The sequence below is a fragment of the Brachyistius frenatus genome, unplaced genomic scaffold (genome assembly GCF_029030835.1).
Source record: "Brachyistius frenatus isolate BFR_SWC_R1_liver_20210118 unplaced genomic scaffold, ASM2903083v1 Contig_52, whole genome shotgun sequence".
In the NCBI taxonomy this organism is placed as follows: domain Eukaryota; kingdom Metazoa; phylum Chordata; class Actinopteri; family Embiotocidae; genus Brachyistius; species Brachyistius frenatus.
In genome coordinates, this window is record NW_027210651.1 from 189,271 (window position 1) to 215,301 (window position 26,031).

The 26,031-nt window shown below is 42.4% G+C and overlaps 2 long non-coding RNA genes across 3 annotated transcripts in view; both read left to right on the plus strand.

Moving 5' to 3' along the window:
* The window catches only part of LOC138624486 (uncharacterized), a 62,530-nt gene extending 55,333 nt beyond the window's left edge, over positions 1-7,197 (plus strand). For both annotated transcript variants that reach the window (XR_011311157.1, XR_011311158.1), the window contains one exon: positions 7,183-7,197. This is a non-coding gene — a long non-coding RNA (uncharacterized lncRNA). The remainder of the gene's footprint in view (positions 1-7,182) is intronic.
* Positions 7,191-24,814, plus strand: LOC138624485 (uncharacterized). Its single transcript, XR_011311156.1, has 4 exons — positions 7,191-7,235; positions 14,641-14,798; positions 20,694-20,779; positions 24,034-24,814. It is a non-coding gene; the product is annotated as an uncharacterized lncRNA (long non-coding RNA).
* The last annotated feature ends 1,217 nt before the right edge of the window (positions 24,815-26,031 follow it).

Here is a 26,031-nt window from a genome sequence, read left to right on the forward strand (position 1 = left end):
AAAGTAAAATACTCAAAGTAAGAGCAGGTTAGTTTTTAATTTGATTTAATTTTCTTTACTTTTTTGAAGATTTTACTTTTCAAAAAAGTACTTTGAGTTGGTTTTACTCTTCCAAGAAAGTAGTATTATCTTTTACTTCCATAAAAGTTGCAATAAAAAAATTTAAAAAAAATCCAAAACATTCATTCTGGCCAAGCCAAGCTCCAACGGTCACCAAACTTTTTGTGCGGTCGTCAATAAAACTTTGTTGTTGCCTTGACTGTAGGCCAACCCCCCCCCCCCCCCCCCTCCACACACAGACACACACACACAGACACACACAGCTCGGGCTGTGTGTAGACACACACCTTAAATACTGTGGGCATCGGGCAGCAGTTTCAGACAACTGGTGCACTCCGAGCGAACACAGAAGACCTCCACTGCCACCACACTGCCGCAGCAGGTGTAGCCCCCTCGGGCAGGTTGTAAAACTGAACTCATGTCTGTGAAACAACTGGAAGCTTCTGCTGTTTTACAAAAAAACAACAAAAAAACAACAAATTAGACCGATTTCTGGCATTTTCCCGAGCGGCGGATGGTTAGTGCAGTAGAGCAGAAGTGAAGTTTCTACTGTGCTGCTACTGCGGTGATTTAGATTCATCAGTGCTGCTTCAAATGAAAGTCAGCTGATCTGAGCTGTTTACAGCAAAAATGTGTCGTACAAACTTCCTGTGTGACAGGTTTTTTTTTCTTTTTTCTTTCCTGGCTCTCGTTTTCTGTCTCTATCCTGGGTGGTTTCTGATGTAAATGTTTTCAGTCAGTTGGCGGCTGAGGCACAGCAGGTGGTCCACCAAATCCACCGTAACCCCCGGCAACCCCTGTCCAGCCAATCCAAACGCTGCCCTGTCCGCTACTGCGCTTAGTTAGCCCTGACAGGAGCCTGTGTGTGTGTGTGTGTGTGTGTGTGTGTGTGTGTGTGTGTGTGTGTGTGTGTGTGTGTGTGTGTGTGTGTGTGTGTGTGAGAGAGAGAGAGAGAGAGAGAGAGAGAGAGAGAGAGAGAGAGAGACAGAGAGGAGCAGGACTTTGAGTGTCATTAAAAGTTTATTAAAAAGTTTTCAACTGTTGGAGACGTGGGTTGAAGTGTCCGTGAGCGCCTGTGCACGTTGTGTGTGTACGTGTGAATAAGCCTCCAGCTGCAGGTGCTTTCTTACCATACAAAGATAATCTGTCTGTCACTTCCATCCATCTGTTCGTGCTGGAACAAAACAAAAAAAACTCACTTTATCACTGTTCCCACATTATTAATGGGACCTGTTGCTGCTGTTTTTGCTGCGTTACACTTTGTGGTCCATACCCTGCAGGTTCTTGTGAAGCATTCTGGGAAATGTAGTCAGTGACTCTCGAGGGTTACAGGAAAGACTTTGACGTAAAGAAGGTTAGCAAAAAAAAAAAAAGAATTAAACTTGATCACAAAACAAATTAATTCTGTTTAGACTAAACAAAATACGACAATTATAACGCAACAAACCAACACTGATAACTGTTCAAAGGGACGGAGATTACTAGACGGAGCTAAAATTAGCAATAATAAATTCAGGGCAGTGACATCCTTATTGAAGATCATGGATTTGAATAATTTTGCATTTTTACCAATGTTTTCTGATTATGAAGAGATATTCAGTCAACTTGTTTTTCTTCCAGTCCAACAAAAATACAAAAAAAAAGGGTTTAGATATAAAAAGTAGACTTTAAAAAGTAAAACTGTCAGCATCACATCCTAACAATGGCCATACAGATGGTTTCCATTTGTTTAAATTTGAATGAGTAACTAAACCAGTAGCTTTTCAGATGGTATCTGGGATCCCACCAAAAAAGTTCTGATTTTAAAATAATAATGTCATAAAACACAAATGTTTTTGCTTTATTCTTTATATAAATAAACTTATTTCAAGATGATTGAAATCAACTCTAATCAGCCATTAAAACTGCCAAAGAAAATCATATCTAAATTTCTATAAATGTACTGCATCTTTTATAAATAGTACTAAATATATATATAAAAAAAATTGAATTAGAGTCACTTTAACTTCACAGAAAGACTGTAGAGACACTAGACTACAGCAGGGTCAAAACCCTGTAAATAATAGTCGAGTTATTTCAAATTTAAATAAATATTTGAGTACATTGTATTTCCCCTGCAAGTCAGCCGAAAGTTTAGTCTGTTAGACTGTTTCCTAAATGCTTTGTGTGTTATTTCACTTCTTTCGTCGTACAAATGTTCCATCAGTGTGTTTAAATCCCTGCAGAGCTCTGCGTTCACATTTCCCTTGTGTCTTTTTATTTCCCTCCTGGTGTGAGTGATATTGTAACGAAGATTGTGATCACCTGAGAGAAATTTCGAGGAAAAAAAAAAATGTTTGCGTGAGTGTGCGAGGGAAAAGAGAGGCGATGGAAGGATGGTGTGAATGTCTGAGCTATCATCAGCTTTGATTGGCTTTGAGTGGCTCTGAGTGCTCGGTCCATCCCAACCGCTCTCCGGGGTCCTCAGGAGCAGCGGGTTTTGTGTGTGTGTGGGTGTGTGTGTGTGTGTGTGTGTGTGCATGCGTGTGTGTGTGTGTGTGCACGTTGCCCATGCTTTTTTGTGTACCTCTATGTTTCTCTGGATTTCCTGTGAACACATATGTGTCTATGTGGCCACACTGAGCCCCTTTATGCCCTCCAAAAGTACAAAAGCGTACAAGGGTATCAAGGAGGATGAGTGTTTTTTGGAGACTGCAGTTCAGCCAGAGGATGTAGGTTGAAACTGCGTCAGCGAGCAGCTGCTCCGCTGAAGTGTCTTTGAGCAAGACACTCTATCGCTATTTCCCAAAATAAAAATAAAAAGATTATTACCGCCAGGGAATGATTGACTTATTATAACACAGATTCACTATCTGCATAAAATGTTATAATGCTGTACATGGTGGCCACGTTTCTCACATTTCTGAGAGGAAAAGTCGAACTCAAGCTGCAGACTGAGCTTTAAGCAAAACCTGAGACATGCCGGTGAGTGTCCTTATTCACCCCTTTGAAAAAGCTCCGGCTGGCAGGCTGAAAGTGCAACAGTTTTTAAGTAGAAAACGATCCAGCCTTCCTTCCTCTCAACGAATAAACCCAACATATCAACATTTTAGATTTGGGTGAGGAAAAAAAAGACGACCCATTTCCTGTAGCGTGAGAGGAAGTGTCGTCGACCGGATTGCCCCGAATCCTCCCGCTCTGAGCCACATACATACCAAAGACAGCACCGAAGGGGCGAGAAAGCCTCTCAGTTAATATTTAACCAGGCTATGTAAAGACTCGGCCAGATAGCTGAGCTTATGAGCAAATACACTCGTATGTGTGGGACAACAGTCCAATCGCCGACACTTGTGGAGATACAGCAGCTCTGAGGAGGCACAGAAATATTCAACATGGACGAAAAAACACCCTGAATATTTAGAAAATCTAATCAGGCCCTTTTTAAGGTATCAATTACATAATATTGTATGAAGTGAATATGGAAAAGTTCAGGAATGATCGCAGTCAGTCTCAAAACTGGAACGTTTTCAGTTGATTTAGTGATTAATTGATGTTCTAGTCATTGAAGTTGATACGATGAAGCGTCATTTGGGTCATAACGTCTATTTCAAAAAGTACATATGACAGCTGAAGTTCCTGCAGGAGGCCACATAAAACGAGAAGCATGACGACCTCGCTGCGGCCCTGTTAGCTGTGTGCACACATGCTTTCATGGATGTCTGCATGTGTGTTAAAAAAGAGAAAGCACTTTTTCTTTTTTTTTTTGGCCAAGTTGGCATTACTTGCACCGTGTGTGTGTGTGTGTGTGTGTGTGTGTGTGTGTGTGTGTGTGTGTGTGTGTGTGTGTTAGTTAGTGTTTTGTATAGAAAGTGCTGTGTGCAGTAGAACAGGGATTTGGTGCCATCAGCACAGTGATGTCAGCACACAGAGACAAACAAAGCCACAATCCAAAACCCTTTCCCAACTACCCACAATCCTGCTGGAAACTGTGGGGGGCCCTGCACCGGGGGCCCGCTGCCATTAACACACACACACACACACACACACACACACACACACACACACACACACACACACACACACACACACACACACACACACACACACACACACACACACACACATTAATGCAAGCTTTCACACACAGATTCACAAAAAATGTAACATGCATGCACTTGTATTGACAGGTCAGTGGAGACACACGCAGTGATCACATGTGCATGTATAAGTGACATGAACTCAAACTCACTTATATGCTCATTTATTCATAAACATCGATATTATCATCATATTCAGATGGCAGAAACACACCGTATGACTGGTCATGATCAATCTTTCTTCCTGTTCATTTACTCGGGATTCATCCAGGATTATTGGGATTATACACGTGCTCCTATTTGGAAAGTAAAACCAACAGACGAGCAAAGAAAGAAATCTTGAACCAGTTTGAAATGCTTTTAGGAAACTAAAACTAATGCAACTTGTATAAAAGACGACTGTTGGCTTGTTTTGAAGCAAAGAAAAGTACAGACCAGTATTTTTTTTTTTTAACAGTAAAACCAGTTGTTGAGTCCTTTAAAGCCAACTGTTAAGTACTTTTTTTTAAGTGAGTGAAAGCTAACAACAACCTTTGTGATAAGTTATCGACACAGTGGACGTGAGTTGTTACACGTTGAAAACCTGCGTGTCCGTATGAACTCTGCAACAGCGGCGAGCGAGCAGTCAAATCAGAAACACACCTCTGTTTGCTCGGGCCCGGCTCTCCGTCACGCAGCGCCGACCGCAGCCCTATGACTTGCAAATGGGGAATGACATTACTGTTTTTGAGGTTTAGCTAGTTCATATGAATATAATGTGACCGCACTGAGGCAGGACGTGGATACCATAACGTGTTTCGGTGACACAACACAGGCCGTTTTGATTGATGTGTTTTTCTGGAGGGCCGAGGGAGGCAGAACTGAGAGAAGCTGAAAAACAACTGTGAAATATTGGCGGCTTCACTTCAGAAATACAAATATTTGATTTATTAGCACATGTGAGACTGTTGTTCCTCAAGGTTGTTTGGGTATAAATGTCTCATACATTTTCAATCTAATGGCTTGAGGAAGAGGTTGTAAATTGGGGAGATTATGGGAGACTGTTTACTAGTCTCTCAGGGTTTTATGATTAGTATGATATTTGTTATTGAACATTAGTCAGATTTCAATCCAAACAACTTTTGGCTGAATTCGTTAGAAAGTCAGCAAAATAAATTCCACGTTGATGCATGTTTTCTACTGTACAGATATTAAGCACAACAGGACGAACACGTTTTGGTGCTGACGCTCCACTGCAGACGAAGAGCTCACAAAGGGATTTAAGCACCAGTCAAACCTCAAATTCCAGAAAACCAGATTGAAAATGTGATGAAAATACAGCTTTTAAAAAAAAATAAAAAATTAATTTGAGGAACATTACAGCCTCAACCGATCTGAAGTCACCTCCTCAGTTTAACAGAAGATGTATTAATTTCATGCGCATCATCATTTCAACACAAAGCATTGACATATTTCGCTCTATTTTGTAGAACTGTTAAATGTCAAGTATCTGTGTGCTTAGATACAAATTTCATGTTAATCATTTTAATTCCATTTGATCGGTGACTTGATTCCTGTGTAACGATTGTTTTAACAAAACAAATAAACGCAGCACAGTGTGTCTCCCGGAGAGGATCACGAGAAATGAAAGTCAAACAACTCTCTTCATACGCTCGTCTGCATTGTCCTCAGAGGTCGAGGTCAAACAGTGTCTCGGGGTCGGATCCCTCCATGTCAGCTGGACGCCGCGGCAAAGTAAAGGAACTGTGAGGCTTTCTGTTTTTAACGCCGCTGTTTCCTCGTCGAACTGTTACACAACAATTAGCAACTGTTGCTGTTTGTCTCTGCTCTTTAAATGCCCCTCTGTCCAAAACAGTAAGAGCCAGATTGGAGCTGGTAGTGTGTGTGTGTGTGTGTGTGTGTGTGTGTGTGTGTGTGTGTGTGTGTGTGTGTGTGTGTGTGTGTGTGTGTGTGTGTGTGTGTGTGTGTGTGTGTGTGTGTGTGTGTGTTTTTTCTTATTTGGGCAGTGGGATCGGGGTAACTGGGCATACTGGACCCAAACAGGACCTCATTGTGTTGGAGTAGGAAGAGGCCGCTCGTACTGCACCCTATTCAGCCAAGTTTGGAATTGAGGAGGGTGGTGGGGGATGAGGGATTGTGGTGGTGGGGGGGGGGGGGGACTGTGTGTGCTTGTATACATGCTTTTGTTTGTGTGTGTGTGTGTGTGTGTGTGTGTGTGTGTGTGTGTGTGTGTGTGTGTGTGTGTGTGTGTGTGTGTGTGTGTGCTGGAGTGACTTCTGGATGCGTATATCAAGATGTGTGTAGTAGAGAGGTAGGTTTTTATCTACCCTCATCCCTCCTCCACATACTCTGAGAGTGTGTGTTTGTGTGTGTTTGTGTGTGTGTGTGTGTGTGTGTGTGTGTGTGTGTGTGCGTGTGTGCGTGCGCGTGCGTATAATGAGCGACTTCTTCATATTCAGACGCCTGCTTGTAGATTTACCGTAACATTGGTTTTGGCCAAAGTCTCCCACAATCACACAACAGCGAAGACTCACCTTTAACTTTCTGCAGCTTAACTTTATGGCGGTGAACGAAGGGTAAAAGAGTCTGAGAGTTACTAGCCCTGAACAGTACTTGTTGCCTGGTAACACAACCTTGTATCAGGAAACAGTGGGAACTATTGTGGGTGTACAAGGATTCACTGTGAACTCTGACCTTTTAGTCTCAGCAGCTTTTCACCAAAGCTGAGTGGGTTTTTTTTTTTTTTTTTTTTTTTTTTTATAAATCTGTCTCCTATGAATTCACTAACATCTGTTCTACTAAACACAACGAGTACATTATTTCATGGTGTTTCTATACTGTGCCAATAACCCATCGAATACGTTTGAGATATCTATAGGTGGCAATCTTCCCTTTCCACTGCTTATTCCCAGATCTGCAGCTGAATAATGCAAATGACCGGCAACACTCAGCGGCTTAGAGAAACAGATTGATGTAAAATCATGTCAATCACAAATAGAATCTCAGATTTGAGTTGAATTATTTTATTTTTGTCTTCTTTTTCCAGGGATGCAACAAGAGACCCGGACAAAGCGTGAACCGGAAGGCAAATGGGAACTGGTAGGTTGAGGGAACCCACCCAAAGACGCACACACACACACACACACACACACACACACACACACACACACACACACACACACACACACACACACACACACACACACACACACACACACACACACACACACACACACACACACACACACACACACACACACACACACACACACACACACACACAGGGAGTCCCATAGAGAAACAGCAATGCCTTGGAGGGTGCCAGTCATGCCCAGCTTCCGCTGCGCTCCAAATTGAGCGTGGCACAGAGTGTATGAAGTCAGCCGTCTGGAAGAGAGCCAAGCATTGTTCCTCCAAGCAGCTGGATGGTAATTACTAGAGAGAGGGAGAGAGAGAGAGAGGAGGAAAGAGATGGAGAGAGAGAGAGAGAGAGGGTGAGCGAGAGAGCGAGGGGCTCTGCCACCTCACTACTGTTGCTTCCTGTGATGCATCATATAGGAAAAGACTTACATGGGAGAATACTAGTGCACATACACTGGACAGTGAGCTACAGTTTCACTGAGTAAATGTCTGACTTTTATGGGAATTTATTTATTAGCATAATCCCATAAGTCCTAACATATAAGATAGTGAGCAGAAAGAGGGGAAATAAAACAAGAATGGTCAGTTGGTGACTTAATAATGAAGCAATATGATAATATTATGAATAATCTTTATTAATGTAGCAGTTTTTCTGAACTTACCTGACAAAGCCATCAAATAAAAACACCTTAAAATGAGCTTTAAAATCCAGCGGCACAGTGATCGCGTAAAACAACCATAAAACATATAAATACAGTTTCGGTGTGAAAGACATAAAAGTGTGTCACTAAAATCAACTCAGTGCAGCGACGGAGATTTGAAAGAGGTCACTAACTCTGCTGATCAGAGACGGATAAAAAACAACTTCCTGGCTTTCAAACACTTCTCCTGATCTTCATCGGTAGACATTCGATCATGCACTCTTCCTCTGGAGATACCACAGTCGTCTTCATGTGACTTAAAGTCATCAAACTTCATCTGTTAATGGGGCGCGGATGAAAGCGACGGATACACCGAGTGGAAATACTTTGAGAGGATTTCTTTTTTTGTTTCGTTATCACTTGTTTTGTTTTTCTTGGTCAAACTGTGTTACCCAGTTCAGGAATGAGTTTAACTTACGAATCAAACATGAAGACCGTTGCTAGATTGCCAGCACCACGGGCCTGTCAATCAAACAGACACCCCCTCCCCTCCCCCAACAACATGTATATTTCAGGCTTATTTTATAATTAATGGCGGGAATATTTTCAGGTGGACCTCCAGAAAACCAATAAGAAGGAGTGACGTTAGCTAACAAAACCGAGATAACTCTTGGTTAATAATTTTATTATTGAGGGGGAGTGTGTGTGTAGGTGGGGGAGGGAGGGGAGGGGGGGGGGGGGAAACGTCCAGCTATGAGGAATGTGTCAACTGGCTGTCAACTATGCGCTGCTTTGTCATGAGACGGAAGAGAGCTGGAAACACGTAAAGTTGCCTTTTTCACACCTTGGACTCCTACCGCCCTCCTTCCTTCTCCTTCCTTCTCCTTCCTCCTCCTCCTCCTCCTCCCTCCCCACACACACAACCACAGTGGCATCAGCAGCATCAGCAGCAGCAGCAGCAGCCAGGCCAGTGCTAGTGCAGCTGTGACCAGAACAATGGCATTCCTCAGGTTTTAAACGCCTGGCACTTAGATTCCTAACAGTCAAAATTCCTGGTGGGGAGAAGCTGGGGGTTGCTATAGGACGCCGAGAGCTGTAAGGAACCTTGTAAGGAGACGTCCAGCTGTAAAGCACTGTGTGATATGGGTTGTTGTTGTTGTTGTTTTTTTATGAGAGGGATGGATGGAGAGGGTGAAGCTCCCTTGTCCCACCTCACCTCACCTCACCTCACCTCACCTCACCTTCTTCTTTTATTTTCTCTCAGATGTGACATTTTCAACCCTCCAGTTTCGTACAGTTTAGGTCGAGAGGCGTCCCGCTGCTCTGCCGGGGGCTTCGTGTGTTCGTAGAGGCACCTGTTAAGTCAACATGTGTGTCTTGTAATGCGCTTTTGGCACATGTGGTGCTGAAAACTGCGCAGACGTGCCGAAAGTCACGCGTTAGTTTAAAGAGTGTTAAATTAGGTGTTAACAAAGGGAGCTAACAAGGGTCGCTTGTGTTTATGCTTTTAGCGGGGAGATGCTACTTAGCCTTTTTTTTAACCCCCCCCCCCCAAAAAAAAAAAAAACTAAAAAAACTAAATCTTTTTCAAATTAGACTTAGAAAAACTTCACATATTTTGTTTTTTTTTCTTTAAGAAAACATTTTAAAGGTCTATATCCCCAAAAATGTTTTTTTTTTTTATCATTCCCACATGTTGTTCAAAAGCAGTGCTTGTGCTGCTCAGATTTGACAATTTAAATTACAATTAATCCTTCCTTTTCATTAAAAACACATCCAAACTGCATAATTTTGAAACCCTATTGATGTGTGTGGTTTTTTTTTTTTTTAATATCAGAGAAAATGAAAAGGCCGAACCCTGCGGTCCCTGCCCATCATGCGTGCCTCCTCTTGGTGGTTTTAGTTTGCGCAGCAGCACTGAGCTGCCCAACTATCAGCCAATCTGAAATAACCCCAAAAATAACGATTCTCTCATTAACCACGCCTGTTTCACAATTTAAATATAAATGAATCTAATTTGGAAAACCTCGGCCGCGATGAAGGAGACTCATTTAGAGGCAATCTAAAATTAATGAGGGCATCTGGAGAGGGAGCGCGAGTGGAGAGGGGCCCTGTGTGGCTGAACAGATACCGGAGTTAACAAGCTACTGTACTTTAAACACTGGAAAATCCCCATTAATTTTAAAGTTAACGCAGTACTGTACTCTGAATGATGGAAAAGAGCTTTAATGTGGAGTTCAAACACATTACGGTGACATCTTCAGTGTGACTCTTGGCCTCTCGCTGTCTAACCTCCTTTATGTCGTCATACGTCAGCATTTATCAGCCTCGTCGTGGTCACAGGGAATTACAATTTTCTAGACATTTTTTGATATATTGGCACGTGAAAATGTTCGTGCGTGTGCGTGCGCGGGATTCAACACTGACACTTTCATCCTGTCGGATCTACATTTAAAAATGAAAGTCCTAAATAAAATTACTTACAGCGGCGTAGAAGTAGAAGATTTTAAATCTCTTCTGCAAAAATTTTCAAACAATTAGCTTCCCATTTGCAATGCAGGCGCCATGAGCGAGCAGATTTTAAACCGTACCGATGCTCAAGCTTTAGGGGAAAATCGATAAATGTCTTGCTCTGTCTGCTGCCTACTTGACATCAGTGCAGGTTTGGATAAAAATCCACCCAGGTCTTTGAATTTTATCGTCTTTGAACAACAGATTTTCACCGACACACCCAGTTGGTACCGTCCTTCCCCTCGGCGGGCCGATCAAGTGGCTCCGGCAGATGCCAGCCAGCTCCCACAGTGACTGTTTGGTTTTGCAGGTTTAATTCCCAATGGGTTCGGGTCTAGAGTGATTAGGCTGAGCCCTAAAGGCCAGCGGGCTTGTCAGGTGTCTCCACACATTAACGTTGTTCTGCTCACACCCTGAGCCGACAGCACAGCGAGGCAGAGGGGGGAAGAGAAACGCTGATCTGGCATGGTGGGAGGCACAGAAGGATGAGGAGAAACTCCACGTTTAATTGTATTGTTCATACATTAAATAAGCTTTGAAAAGAAGTTTTATTTTCATTTCTGTTACGACTGAGGGGATTTTCCTGACATTTAAGAGGGGGTACCCTAAATTTAGGAGATTATCAGTGATGTTGAAAAGTTTAAAATACTGTTGATAGTGTTGCATCTTTTTTGTTGTTGTTTTTGTCCTTGGTACTTATTTTGAGTTATTTTGAATTGTTCATAGTTAAAATAGGATTTACTCGCAACCCAGACTAGTCGCAAAAATAAATTAAACTATGAAGTCTCACTCAGATTAAAAACATTTTTTTTCAAAAGGAAACTTTATTTTCAGTCTTTTCAATTCATAACTTGAGATGTTACTGCATATATATATATATATATAAAAATCTGTCGTGGCATTGTTGCTTTGAATTGTTGTTAACTAATAAAACTTCACCGTCGTCCACAAAGTAAAAAGACTTTTAAATACAAAACACAAGCTTGTGCAAATCCTTATGACCTGATTCTCCTTTGTGATGACTTCTACTTTCTGATCTTTTCTGCCAGTGAACGCAGCACACCGGCGGACGCTCGCATCATCGACATTTTATTTAGCCTTTAACCCCAAAACCAGGCGAATGACAACATGGCCGACTCTTCCCTGCTGGATTCAAATAAACTTGCATTGTGTCTGTACACAAACAACTTCCTGCATGCAGACGTGCTGCTTGTTAATGGAGGGGGGAGAGGGGGTGCAACCCCTACCAAAAAAAAACAAAAAAACTCTTCCTGCTTCTGACCTCCAACCCCAACCTACCCCACCCACACCCACCACAGACACAGCATGGTGCAGCTATAGGAAGGGGAGGGGGGGGGTTGGAGGGCAGGGGAGGGGGTGGGGTGGCATTAGGCTGTAGTGTGTGTGTGTGTGTGTGTGTGTGTGTGTGTGTGTGTGTGTGTGTGTGTGTGTGTGTGTGTGTGTATGATGTTAGGTTATAGAGGGGGGGATAAAAGTGTAGGAGGTGGAGGGAGACTAGGAGACCTGCTGAGAGGGCAGCCTATATACACTCCTCCTCCTTCCTGCTATACCCCCCCCACCCCCTCTCCTCCATCTCCACCATGGGGGTAAAGTACATTACATGCTTGCTAATCAAACCTCCATTACAAGTTTGGAGGGAGTGAAGCAGGAATCTCGAGTCTGTCCACTTCGGTAGGTCTCCTCCACCTCCACTCTCCCAACTCGCCCTTTAACAATCTGCATCAGAGGGTCACAGCATGCAGGAGGTTTACCAGTGATGAGGTAGCACCATGAATATTCTGGATGATTATGAAAGTAGATCACGACTAGTCGAAGTCGAGCTCGATTTGAAGACACGAACAAACGTTGTGCCTTTTTGCAGTGATCCCAGTTTGCAGCAACAAGTTTGCCAGTTGCGTGGCATGACAACTTTTTCTAGCAACGTGAACTTAGATAGTTGAGAACCAGAGATCTCTTCAAAGTGAAATGCTTGTGTCAGCACATTTGAAAATGCTTTTAAAATGTCCGTGACCATCAGGACGTCTAAATCCCTCGGATGGTCACCAGCTCCAGGCCAAACTAGAGAAATCGTCAAAGTCAGGATTCCTCATTTGTTTTGTTTCTCTTCATTGTCTCATCTTCAGGTTTTCCTCACATTCGGTTACATAATGCTAAAATGGACGTGTCAAACATGTAAATGCTGCTTTTAACAAGCTGAGAAACTCCTGAAGGAGACAGTTTAAAGCTCCGCTGGCAGCCTCCTCGTATCCGCAGAGTTTATTACATCCCACAACATGTACAGCAGAGGTCAGAAAATGTACATGAACAGAAAATACACCTCCTCCTCCGCCTCCTCTTCCTCCTCCTCCTCCTCCTCCTCCTCCTCCCTTCAATTGAAAACGTAAACTAATGCATAGAGAAAAAAAAGCATACACATGCTAATTTGAGCTGTTGTTCACATAAAAGAAGCTCATTCAGCTGGTTCGGGTGGAGCTCAGCTGTAAATGTTACCAAACATGAGAAGCCTTAGGACACTTTCATTATGTCAAAGTAACTCTGAGGAAAAACAAAAGGTTGGAGCCCCCTGATGTACAGTCAGTGTCGAACAGAGCACATAACGAACTGGTGGAGTTTAGATGTTATTATGTGTTTAATTTGCCCCAGGATCTCGTTTCGGGAGCAACTCGGCAACATTTCTGTTATTATTAGTCGTCTTGTACTCAAAGTTCGAATGAGGCGAACCCTAGATTATCATTTATCATCTGAAAAGCATCCACGTTCTCTGTCCAAAATGAAAGTCTGGCCAGAGAAAAGATCAGGCAACCGTCTCTGAACCGAAATGACCTTACATCCGTTTGGTTAGAAAGTGATGAGTCATCTGGCTCTGGACCAAAAAGCCTTGGATGAAACCAGGCGGACATCACCATCTTCAGCTGCTGGTGGAGCAAAAATAAACTAAAAAAATGTGGAAATATATGATCTCAGATGAGGCAAAGCAATAGATTTTAAAATCCATTTCATTTTATACTAACTACAAACATGAACCTGGAATGACTCCCTTTGTTTCTGCTCTGGTTTAGTTTCAGTCTGGCTCTTCAGTTATAAGCAACCATAAGCTAAGCTAATAGAAGCTCGCACACAGTAGTGCGCTGATTTGAATAAAGCCTATTCAGAGCTCTGTGGTCTGCTAACCATACAGGAGATCAGAGGAGATGAGGTGACACATACTTGATCTACTGTACACAATAACTGGACTCGCACATTAAAACCGACACGCACAGGAGTACACAAAAGACCGAGCAGGGACGGTCTTACGGGGGCAATTATGCATGCAGCGACTGAACCAAAGCTCCATTAACATTTCTAAGAGCACCAGCTCTCCTGGCATAAACAGGCAGCTTTTGAAATATGATGCCGTGTTGTTGTTGTTGTGCTTCGTAAACACGCAGACAAACATACGAGCCCACCGTATTACCAGTTATTGTTATGGATGAGATACATTTAGGTAGTGCTATTGGCATTATTTAAGTATATATAAACCAGTCGTGTAACACTACAAACTGAAGTCTGACTCTTGTGTAGATGATGCTCATACTTTCATGCAGGCAGCAACTGTGTTATTTACCAACCAGAAAAGAACAAAGAAGAGTATTAACTGTTATTTCATACTAATGATAAGAATAATTGAGTCCTTTCGTCTCGTCTCCTCCTCGGTTGGTAATTGGATTTACTGAACACCTGTATGAGTGTAGATTGTTCTGAGGATTATGGTCAGGGAAGCCTTGAGTCACCACTAATTATCATCTCCTTCTCTCTCTCTCTCACACACACACACACACACACACACACACACACACACACACACACACACACACACACACACACACACACACACACACACACACACACACACACACACACACACACACACACACACACACACACACACACACACACAGTATTTCCCTTTACTTGATATTTAAGGTCGTAGTGGATTCAGTAAATCCTTCATAGCTGCAGTTTTTTTTTTTAGGACATTTATTTATTTTTTTGTGATATTGCTTTCTTCTGACTCATGTTTTGTTTTAGTTTTGAGGAAGTTAAATTTACACCCAGTTGTTGCTGCAGTGTTTTTGTCATCGCACTGTTTTGCCGTGTTAGCAGTCCAACTTAATCAAATTAAATTTCATCTCTGTTTCTCTTTGAAACAGGTGAAGTTCCTGAGGTCATCAGCAGTTCCTGCAGAGATAATGAGCCTACAACCACGTCCCCTGGTGGTGTCCTCTTGAGGACATGGGAATATGGGATGCCAGGACCGCTGTTCTGAGCCATTTAGTCCATGACAGGCAAAAAGTCTAGTATGTTCAAGGTCGGTATTCAGGGAAGGCTTTTACCCGTTTTAATCATGAGGTTTTTATGCGTTTTGCAGATGATGTAGTTCTGTCTGTTTCATTATGTGGTGACAGATTTTACTTTCCAGTAAATCTTTGTTCCAGCGTTTTTACTTATATTTATTAATTATGGGTCATGACGTCATCTGTGAGATCATCGATGCAACCTTTTGCAAGAAGTTTGATTTTAAATATGGTCTGAGCTCAACCTCCAGGAGAGTTTGAGGAAAATATACCTCAGGTCAAACTCTTCATATTCAAACTTGGTTGCCGTGGGCAACTGCAGATTCACTCAAAAGCCCTTCAACAGTAACTACTGATGTTTTGATAAAGTTTTACTCCACTTAAATTACAGTAACTGGTATAATGAGTTAAATTTACACTCTTAAACAACTGAATTTGACTCTACATAATTTCTTATAGAGTGACTGTCTTCCCATTAAAAATGACCCCCTTTGCAAGCGACCCATAGTTACATATTTTTGTTAACTGATCCTTAGCAGCCACGTGACAGACCATCATTTCATAAAATTTCCTAAATGACACAGACTATGAAAACTATGTACATGACGAAGATGAATTTATAAAAGTAATTGCAAAGTTTTGTTTAATGTCACATCACCCTGCTCTAGTTAGTGTGACCTAAATTAACCTCGAAGTAACTCATTTTTGCGCTGAGCAAGTAGATCTCTTCCTTTCACCACAAACGTTGAATCCAAACCAGGATATTTCACCAAACCGAACCAAACCTACCACAAAGTTCAAACAAAAGCAGCTGATTGTGGCATATTTCCTGACGCTTGTACGCTCTTATAAGTGCGACCAGGGGACAGGGACCGAATAACAGCATGCTCGGTGAGGTTGGAAGACATGTTGAGTGACACATGACTGACAGTAGGTGGGCAGAGAAAGTGAAGAAGATAATCTCCCCTCTCGAGTAGTTTCTCAAGCTCTATCGACCTGTCTTTGAAAGAGGAAATGGAAACAAGCGCACGGACTCATTATGTGCTGTAACATGAATATGGGTCAGTAAGTTGGTGACCTAGAGCCAAGCTGCTGGAGAGGAGGGGAAGGGAGAGGGGGAGAGAGGGGAGGACTCGGGATGGGGGAAAAGAGTGTGATAAGTCAGGTGGAGGAAGGAGTGAGCTGAGGGGAGAGAGAGAGATGTTCTCAGTCCCACACTGAAACCTGAGATCGCAGTGTAGCTGTTGACTGAAGAGAGAGACAGAGAGGGTGTGTGTGTGTGTGTGTGTGTGTGTGTGTGTGTGTGTGTGTGTGTGTGTGTGTGTGTGTGTGTGTGTGTGTGTGTGTGTGTGTGTGTGTGTGTGTTTAGATGAGCAGTGAACAGACTATGCTTGTCCTCAAGTCAAAGAGCTCCAGTGGCTTAAACTCCATCGGGCATCAAGACAGACACACACACACACACACACACACACACACACACACACACACACACACACACACACACACACACACACACACACACACACACACACACACACACACACACACACACACACACACACACACACACACGGACAGGTGATACATCATGGCTGTGAGGAGGAGGAGGGAAGAGAGAGAGTGAAAAGAAGGGATGGACAGATGAGAAGGAGGTGAAGCGGAGGAGGAGGGGGTGGGGGGCATTAGGGTAAAGGGGCTCCCAGCGGGTGACAGAGGGGAGTAATAAAGAGCAACGGACAGTTCACTTAGTCCAGATTATTCATGTATTTAACTAACGGTGGAATTGATTAAATTATTCAAGAGATAATCTTTCAGCCTTTTTCTTTACTTTACATTTTCCCATTCATCTTTCATTACTGTTAAATCACCTTTGTGTTGTGTAAAGTAATATTGTTTCCTTGGACTACAGTATGTGCTGATACTGAGCCCAGTATATGACAAGAAACCATTTTCATTTTATATCTAGTGCAAGTTTATTGTCCTCGAGAGGAAATTGGTCTCGCAGCCACTGAAACAGAAAACACACTCACAGACTTGAACATAAAAAAATGAAATAAAATACACTAATCGGACTGTAAAAAATATATAAATTATCCTAAACGAACGACTTTTAGAGGGAGCGCTTGTCATCATCTGTTGACTCGTAAATAAAGTTTGATCGCGAAAAAGATAAACAAAAAAGTTCAATCTTTGGTGCAGCGATTTTCTTCCTGAGGGGTAAAGATCAAACTGACACTCTAAAATGATTTAATTCAATAAAACACTTTGATAAATGAAATTACTTATCAGCCCATCAAATTACTAATTGTTCCTCTCAGTACAATACTTCAGCTATTTATTGCCCTGAGCATACTTGCTCCACCACATCAAATTATTATGTCCCAGCGATAAATGTAACGATTCACAGTTTTGGATGTAATAATGTCACAGTATGTGATTAATTTTTTTTTTTATAACATTAGGTCACCACAATGTTGATGTTAGGGCAGCTATTATTAAAGAGTGATTATTTGAGTTTAAAGGTTCATTTCGCACTTTGGGAATGGTAGCTTTCATTAATGGTTTGTAGCACGAGGTTAACACTAGAAGTTTTCCAGAGTTTTCAGTCACATGCGTCGCCTTCATCAGCTGATCAAATCTGCTTAGTAAACTATATATTCGTGTACAGAGTGTAAGAAGATTCATGTAAAGTTTGCCCTCACGGTCTTTGTCAGAGATACAAGATATAAGAGATACAAGATATATTGTATAAAACATAACTTTAAAACTTGAGTACAGTTTTAAATCATTCAATTTATCCAGTTTACATTAAAACAGGTAATAGTGTATGATAGAAACTGCACCTGAATAACAACTAAATTAGTTATCAGGGTAAAATATATGTAAAAAAAAACAAAAAAATCTGCTGACCACGAACCCATCGGGTGTCCCCGAAAGGCAGTAAGAAGTTTAACTAACACTTTTACTTTCGAGAACTTCATTACCCTTAAATCCTGTGAGGTTGTTGCCTTCTTACTGTGCGTGTTTGGGTGGAGGAGTCCTGCTTTGTTCTCACTAAATTCAGAAATTCTGAAGAGAATCAGTCCCTATGATAAAAATCACACGACTCTTAACACCAAAATAATGACGGCAATAATTTCAGCAAATATCTGTTCCCATTAAAAACTTGAAGGATTTTTTTTCTCCTTTGCAGCATCAGTTTATAATTTCAGCACAAAACAGGTGTAGTTTCACTAAAAAAAACTGTGGCCAGTGCAGCTTTAAGTCTCGGGGTGGTGAGATGAGAGGGGGAGGAAGTGAGTGATGGACAGCTAGAGGGAGGGAAAAAGAGAAGGGGCGGAGGAGATGGGGGAGGGAGAGGGGGGATGGAGGGATGGTTTGATGGAGGGAGGTGTATAGTGCAGCAGAAACTTCCCATGCTGGCCTCCCAGTGTGGCTACGTAATGAGGGCAAGGGACACACACACACACACACACACACACACACACACACACACACACACACACACACACACACACACACACACACACACACACACACACACACACACACACACACACACACACACACTCGCAGACACACACTCGGGGCTGAGCATGGCCCCACGGCTGATTAGCGGCACACAAAGGCCCCAAACAGAAGTAGCAGAGGACACACAATGGGAGCAGGGCCTCAAGGCGTGGTTTACTTCTGCCCCGAGGGAGGGGGCGAGTGAGGTAGAGAGACACAGAGAGACCGAGAGGAGAGAGAGGAGAGAGAGAGAGAGAGAGAGAGAGAGAGAGAGGGTCCCACTGAGCTGGACAGGCAACCGGAGGGGGGGAGGAGGAGGATGAGGAGGGGTTGGGAGGGGGGGGGTTCAGCGGGGTTAGAAAAGTGACAGCAGCAGAGAGGAGTTTTGTTTTTGTCCTGATAAAGACGTGCTGCGTTTCTACTGTGGTTCTATTTGCAGTGATTTCAGCGAAAGGAAACCAGATGAGCCGCTTGGTCATCAGCATCCCAAACTATCCCCCCCTAACTATGTCACTTCACCGTGACATCCACCAAAACAAATCCATAAATAAAAAGCGTCGCAGACATCAATGTAACACGGCTTAAAAATAAAATGTAATGCCAGAGGCGTCAATCAAACGTCACAGTTACGCAACAGTTACTTCTGTTAATTATGTAATCTCGCTAGAAAAACTCCTCCCCTTAAAATATGATGAGTTTTGCAGAATGACTGTGAAAAAAAAAGTATTGGTCCCCCATCAACATTTTAACAAATAAACAGTTAATCATTTTACTGAACGTGTGTGTCGGGAGGGTTCTCGGACTCATTTTGGCGTCTTAAGTTTGAGAACTATTATCATGTATTACAATATGAGAACAACTCTATTGACGGCTTATTTCAAAAGCTTCAAAATCCCGACTGTGTCGAAATGACTGCTGCTATGACTCAAAGTTAAACACCAAAAAAACAGCATGTTGATTTTACAGCAGTTTTAAAACATAAAAGCGGCTCAGATTGATGACACAAGACGATGATGTGTTCCCGCTTCCGTAAAAGTTGTTTCTGAACGCAACCAAGAGCTCCAGCTCAACTGGGATTCATTTACACGCCTCAAAAATGTCAAAACAATATGGCACGTGATGAAATTGTTCTCACTGGCTGTGTAGGTGCCGTTCCTCGTTGAAGCCAGTTGTTTCTGCCACTGAGGATATATTGAAATATTATCTATATTATATTATATTATATATTATATTTATATAAAATAAATTGATTCGTACAATAATAATGACGAGTTTCCTTGGTGTGATTCATACTAGATCTAAATATCTTTTCACACATGGATCCCGTAACATTACTGCGGTTTCTGTCGGAAATATAGTATGTATTTTTTTTTATGTTAAACATTAAATAATGTTATGCAAATAACTAGAAGGGCAGTGTGAGAGCGCAGACCATCACCAAGGTCAATGGTCTGACTATAGATTGTGGTATGGAGCCATCATGTCTTTGAATTGCTATATGTTTTGTCAATAATTAAAATTTTTCTACCATCTGCTGGATCTTATGGATCTAATGTTAATGAACGTGAAGAATAGTTTGTGGAACATCTAATGGGTTCCTTCTTGGAGAATTCTACACCCAAGTTTCCAACTCATGCTAACACGTGTAATACACCCGCCAGTCCACTAGAGGGCAGCGTGCCAGTGTCACGGTATAAAAAAAAACGTGGTTTAAGAAAACAAAAAGCACGTGGAATACACTGTGGTTTAGGAGTAGGGAAAACAAATGATGTGGTTGGGTTTAAGGGAACGAGGATTAGGCTTGGACACCAAAACAACTTAGTTAGGTAAAGATTTGTTAAAATAAATCCACATTATCAGCTCGTTGACTCCTGGCAGAAATTTTGCTTTTTTTTACGCATCCGAACCCGTTGACCTGCCTCCAAAGATCAACTTGAGCATGTTTATACTTCACTGAATGATCTCGCATGTGACGTGCATCTACGTTTCACGCCGAGGCGAGGCCGACCGTCGCTCCGACACGCTGCCCTCTAGAGGACGGGAGGTTCTACTACACGCTGTGGCCAGTTACGGTTTCATGTAAATTGGCCTGTTAGATTTTCCGTATTCCTGCTGACAAATAACAAACAAACCAAATGAAAACATCACCTCCTCGGTGGAGATATACTATCACTATAAGTGACGATGTCACGTAAAGTCAAACATGAGCGCGGGCCTGAACACCGGCAATATTTCAAAGTAGTTTTGAAAGAGTACTGTTTGAGTTATTGCAACCGCGGAACATGTAGAGAGCTTTAAAATCATCCCAGAAGCTCTTTGCATAGATTGCTATCTACATATTTCTGCAGAGAATTAATATTGTATGGAAACGACTAATGAACACGGCCTTCTTTTCACAGAGGAGCGGCGGCTGCTGTAATCTCCGCTGTTCAATTAGCTGCGCTGACCGGGACGCCACCTACACTTCATTAACGGGAAGGAGAAGGTATGGAATTAACCTCCCTCCCTGTCGGACTCCTTCCTCTCTCTATCTCTCTCTCTATCCCCACTCTCCTCTTTCCTCGAGAAAGATTGTCGCGGGAGAAAAATGTAACTTTCAAATTAGTTTTTCTGTATCTGTTCATTTTTTTTTTACCTTTAAAATAAAAGCTTTCGTAATATTTACTAAGAGGCGACAGAGAGAAAGACAAGCGGTGAGGGGGAGGGGACGGGGGACGGGGGACGGGGGGTTGGAGGTACAAATCCACAAAGACAATTTAGCTTTTCCAGCTTCTCTTCCTGTTTTTCCAATTACTTAATGCTATTTAAATACACGAGAGCTGAGACACACACACACATTAATGGTCCTCAGCGATGGAGAGGCTCCTGAAATAAGTCACGCGGTAATTGTATTTGATAAATCATAAAGGGAGCCCATCAGAGGAAAAGCTAGCTGTAATAAAATGATAAACTAGACAATTATGAAAAAAATCCCTGGCCTTTAATTTTCCTAAACACGCTCCGGAGAGAGGCCGTTTAAGCCGGAGCGATTTGACGAGATGCTCCGCGCTTTATTTCTCACTGAATTACAACACGGGTCTCGGAAATGTCTGTAACATTAGCGGGACACCGCCGATCCACTCGCACGTCTCCTCGGTCCAGTGACTTCCAGGTTCGTGGGACATTTGTCCCGCGGGCCGACTCGGTGTTGCAGGAGAGGAAGACAAAATGATACCCGGATGCTACACGCTGTTCACGTGCTTCAAAAGCCTCCGGACTACTTCACAACTTTCAGACCAGATTGAACTGTGTTTAAAGGATGATAATGGTTGTCGGTTCTGTCTCTTTTGGTTGTTTCTCTTCGCCGGCTGTATTTCATTTGTTTTATTTGGAAATCACTTCCCTTCGTGTATGCGTCGAACCCGTTTTGCTTTGTAATAATTCAGCTGTTGCTTCCATGTGCTTTCTTGTATTTCATTTGCTTTCATTTGAAACACCTTTGTGTCCTGTTTTATTTTGTAGTAATTCACCTGCTGCCTTTATCTGCTCCCCGCTTCCTTCAGCTTCTACCTCCTGTGTCGACCATCTGGGTCACTGTTCTTGTGAAAATTTTTTACAAATATTTGAAATATTTGTTATTATTGAGAACAAATCCAATGCAGTGACCAGAACCCACCATTTTTAATCTGCCTCTCAACGGCCGCTTCTCTCTGTATGAGCCACTCAGCCCCAAATCCACCAGTTCTTAGCGAAGGTGTAAAATTTGTTCTCTTTCATTTTGTAAAATGATTAAATTATTTGCTAAAACAGCTGGACGCTGTAGTTTCCAGCAAACGTTACTCAGACAGGAAGTGAGAGCTCGATTTGTTGTGGACTCCTTTCAGATGCGGATTAACACACACTAAGTGTGTTTTTTAGTATTTACAGCAGTAGGACTGTGTAAGTAGGTCTCACTCAAAATAAACTACGGTGCCGATATTATATTTTATCATCTGATGTGATGCTGAAAGTCAATAATGTGTTTTATCTAATTGTTTTGGACAACAATGGGACTCTCTAGCGCAGGAAATAATCTCTACCAGGTCTACTGTCTACTTCTTAATCTGTAATCTTGTAATCTGATTTGTTTTGTGTGTCTTTGGAACGAAGAGATAAATGTGTGACTAGTTTATTAACTGACATAACAAAAGAAAGATAAATAATCAATCAACCATGCATGTATACATTACAATGCAGGAAAGTGTTGATTAACACTTAAAGTAACTGTCTGTCATCGACCCTGAAAAAACACTCAGTCTTTATTTTTCATGATTTAGTTCATTAAGAAATGGCCATAAAGAAGTGAGTATATCTGTAATGCATTTAATTAAAAGTAAAGTGCTCGATACCGTGAAATTAAACTGCCCGTCGCGGCGACTCCAACCCGAAGGTCCACGGGTCCCTAACCAAACTCTAACCCGAACCTTAACCCTCTCAAGGCGTGGCGCTTTACGACGATGGAGCTGGACCGGTGGTCCGTCTTCACCTGCCGGGACTTGAGTATATTTGTCTCACGCAGTGAGCTCCACCTGCAGTCGTACTCACCTTCTCCTCGAGCGTCTTCTCTCTTTCCTGCGTCGCAGTAATTTCAGTAAAAGTAGCCGTTGTTACACATTTATTCACTCCGACTCCACCGTGACCTGCTCAGTTTAAGTCGCCCCTGTCTGAAGCGCATAAAGAAAGCGTTTAGTCGAACGACGCGTCCGCGCCATCTCCCGCCAGTACGGAGGCTTCGTACGACTGTAAATCAGTTGGCGGCCACGTCGGGTTATCGTGTTTACACAAACTCTACTAAGCGTGCTCGCAGCGCCGAGCACCGCCATTGTCACCTGATCACATTAACTCTTTGAGGTTCAGATCTTTTCCTTCACGGCTGCGTAAAAATCTCATTCCTCGCTGACTCTTCTGGCGGAGACAGCCATGACGGTGGGGGATCTGCACCACAAAGAGTTAAAAAAAAATTAAATAAATCAGATCTCTTGGTTCCTCGTGTAAATGCAGTCAGACTGTGTGTGTGTGTGTGTGCATGTGTGTGTGTGTGTGTGTGTGCATGTGTGTGTGTACTGTAGGTGCTGCTGTGTAAAATAACATGGAAAAGGTGATTTTCCACCATAGTGAGGTTTCCACAGTGTGTTCCCCCGGGCAGCAGCAGAGACATGATTGAATTTTGTGAGTGTGTGTGTGTGTGTGTGTGTGAGAGGACACTGGTTTGACTTGACTGAGACACCTCATCCCTCTGCTGCACCTCCACCAGTGTGTAATGGCATTTTATTTTTCCCGTCATTGGTTGAATTACGAATTCATTCATCAAAAATCCGCCCGATATTTCTACTCGTGTTTTGTTGTTCAACAGGAAATTTGGCAGAAATGCAACGTTTGGGTTTTTTTGCCACTCGTTGTTCCTCAAAAGCAGACTTCCTGAAGATGTGAGGTTTTCATATTTCATCAGTCTGATTACACGAGTGGAGAGAGAGAGAGAGAGAGAGAGAGAGAGAGAGAGAGAGGGAGACAGAGTAATTACTTTTTACATAGACCTGAGTCGTATCTGTTTCTGCGTCTCTCTCAAAAACACACACACACACACACACACACACACACACACACACACACACACACACACACACACACACACACACACACACACACACACACACACACACACACACACACACACACACACACACACACACTGACCCTGTTTCTCTCTCTGTCTCCCTGCAGGTGATGCTGCTGCTGATGGTGTAACATCAACCGAGCACAAGAGATGGAGAAGACATTCACATTTCACGCACACGCACACGCACACACACACACACACACACACACGCACACACAGGCACACACAGGCACACACACAGGACAGTAAATGGGAGTCTACTGTCAGGAGTGAGAGCCATTTCCAGGTGAAGAAAACCGAATCAAAGTGAATCAAGCTGAACCGATCTGAACTGGAATGACCTGCACTGAACTGAAAAGGAAGGATTTCAGCCGGACAGCTCTCTGAGGTTTGAGGGGGTGAAGAAATTTTGACAGAGAAACACCTTGAAATAAAGCAGATGAAAACCTGCCGTCTGTGAGGGCGTCCTTGCTGTTTTCTCTTCGCTCCATGTTCAGTTTTTTGTGTTTATTCACATTCGCTTTCAATTTCAGGACATCAATCAACTAAACTCTCATCCTTGAACTTGTATATTGTATAAATTGAGCTTTTCCTTGTGTGCGTATCATCCTATTTTATCATGTATATCATATCCATCGATATAAAGTTTACTTAGAAACATGTTGTGTTGCTGGACACTTCAGTCTGTTTCAGTTATTTCTCTTCTCGAGGGGTCATTGTGGAATAAAACAGGAATACAAAATAAAAGTCTGAAGCTATTTTAAGCTGTTTAATGTTGTCCAGCATAAAAACTATTCCAATTTGACCATATAATTTTTTAATAAAAGTTTATGGAAATCAAACATTGCATATATTCATCTTCTAATAAAGGTACATTTTAATTTCCTCCTCGAGTTCCACATTTTTTGTACATATGAAAATGCATCTATTACTGAGTATCAAGACAACTATATTACACTATATTGTAAGTATCTTGTGGTTTGGTGACTTTTTTCTGTTCAATTTAAGGATTACAAGCAAATATTTATTTTAAGGGAATCTCAAAAATGCTTCACAAGTGAAGACACCAATCTGTTCATCTCTGGTCATAGGAAGGTTTTATTTTGGGGATATTGTGAGAATAATATTCACACATATTTAGGGTGTTTGCAGCAAATGTTTCCAAGTAATTAAATATTAATTGAAGAAAATTAATAAATGACACTTTGGCTTTTGTAACTGTTCTGGTGTTTTCTGTTCATTTATTTCCTATAATGTACTGGACAGTAAGTATGAAGCCCGTTTATCGTACACGTTTAAAACAGACGACGTGCATGAAGTCAAAGCCTCCTCAATTGTCTTTCCTTTCTGTTTATCTGGAGGGTAAAATCTTTCAGAAGTTTTTCTGATACGCTAATAATACACTAAAGTAAGTGCAGTGAATTTGAACATAAAATCTCCCCACAGACGGCGAACCGTCGCCCCCGGCGACCTGCAGCAGTGAGTGAAAATGATCGCATGGCTGTGGTCATAACTCACAGTCATACAGGCCGCTGATGGAAGCTGACACCCACTGTCTGTTTCTCTCTCTCTCTGTGTGTGTGTGTGTGTGTGTGTGTGTGTGTGTGTGTGTGTGTGTGTGTGTGTGTGTGTGTGTGTGTGTGTGTGTGTGTGTGTGTGTGTGTGTGAGAGAGAGAGAGAGAGAGAGAGTGTGAGTCATTTTAGACTCTTCATGTCGCTTCCTTTCCCTTCTGTCTCTTCCCACCTTCCTCCTCATCCTCATCCTCGATGCCTCGGGTGATGAAACTGACTCTGTTACATCAGACCGGCAACCCCTGCCTCCACCCTTCGACACACACACACACACACACACACACACACACACACACACACACACACACACACACACACACACACACACACACACACACACACACACACACACACACACACACACACACACACACTCATACATTTGTTTGCCCACACTCTAAATCCACATCAGTGTGTTTAACCTTATTGATTAGCTGCTGTCTATTGATACTAATCAGGATGATCCATCACTGATGTCTCTGTTTGAGGGGCGGAGATGTGTTGATAGTGACGGACGACAGATTAATCAG